General features: G+C 40.1%; 1 non-coding gene across 1 annotated transcript; it reads right to left on the reverse strand.

The window, feature by feature from the left end:
- Positions 1-1,044: 1,044 nt before the first annotated feature.
- On the reverse strand, positions 1,045-1,150 carry LOC120279870. Its single transcript, XR_005542170.1, has one exon. It is a non-coding gene; the product is annotated as a small nucleolar RNA R71 (small nucleolar RNA).
- Between the last annotated feature and the right edge of the window lie 210 nt (positions 1,151-1,360).

Raw genomic sequence — 1,360 nt, forward strand, 5'->3', positions numbered from 1 at the left:
TGTATAGAGTCAGCCATGGTTGACCTTAGATTTGGGACCATGTATTGAAGGATCTCTATGACTCATTAATGCATTAGTTAGGGAGCATAATATAGGTTTTGCACTTGAACCGATCGTCCTAGGCGGAACAATATCCGAGTACCCCATTCATATCGATTGCCTCACCTCCCCTTTAATTGCACTTCTCTTTCTTATCTCTTTTATTCTTTGACATTACATCTTGTTAACAAAACCATTATTCATCTTTCACTTGGTTAAGAAACAATTTAAGTATTTTTTATTCCCTACTCCCTATAGATACGATACCCACTCACCTGGGATTTTATTACTCGATAAATCCATGCACTTGCGGGACATATGCAAGGGGCGTTGTCAAGCTTTTGGCGCTGTTGCCGGGGAGTAGGCATTTAGAGATACTTTGCACTTTGTTTTCTTAGATATTCATTCATTAATTCTATTTCACATTCTCTTTTTCTATCATCGTTCTGATTTGTTTTCTTTCTTTTGGTGCAGCTCCAAGTTATGACCCTAGGAAATCCTTTGACATTGATTGAAGAAGATCTGGAACTTTAACGTACACTTAGAAGAAGGGGAAAAGAACCTGTGCAAGAACCGTCTAATCATGCTAAAATAGAAGTTAGAGGGTCAGATAATATGGCAGAACAAAATGAGCAACTGAGGACACTTTCTAATTATACTAGACCCTCAGTTTTGGGTACACAATCGAGTATTGTGCAATCCCCGATCGCAGCTCCGAACTTTAAGCTGAAACCGGCATTCATCCAAATGATTCAACAATCAACGCAGTTCATTGGTTTGGCCGATGAGGACCCAAACAACCACATAGAGAACTTCTTAGAAGTTTGTGATATGCTAAAGATTAATGGTGTATCAGATGATGCTATTAGATAGAGGGCTTTCCCATTCTCTCTCAAGGGAAGAGCCAAGCAGTGTCCTCATTCCTTACCTAAAGCCTCCATCACGACTTGGAATGAGATGGTCGAAGCTTTTCTTGCTAGGTCTTTCCTCCATAGAAGTCGGCCAAGATTCATAATGACATATTGTCATTTGCACAAATGGAGTTGGAATCATTGTTTGAGACATGGGAGTGCTTCAAGGATATTTTGTGGAGGTGCCCACAACACGGATTTCCCGAATGGATGATTATCCAAACCTTCTATAATGGGTTAAATCCGAGTACAAGGCAATTTGCAAGATGCCACCGAAAGAAGGTACAATGAGGGAGTAAAACCCCAGAAGAAGAATGACCATTAGTGGAAGACATGGTCATGAATAGTTATCAATGGAATGCGCGGGAAAGGTAAAAAGTGGAATCATTGAGTAAGAAGTTAGACCTTCT

This window comes from Dioscorea cayenensis, chromosome 16 (genome assembly GCF_009730915.1).
Source record: "Dioscorea cayenensis subsp. rotundata cultivar TDr96_F1 chromosome 16, TDr96_F1_v2_PseudoChromosome.rev07_lg8_w22 25.fasta, whole genome shotgun sequence".
Taxonomy (NCBI): Eukaryota; Viridiplantae; Streptophyta; class Magnoliopsida; order Dioscoreales; family Dioscoreaceae; genus Dioscorea; species Dioscorea cayenensis.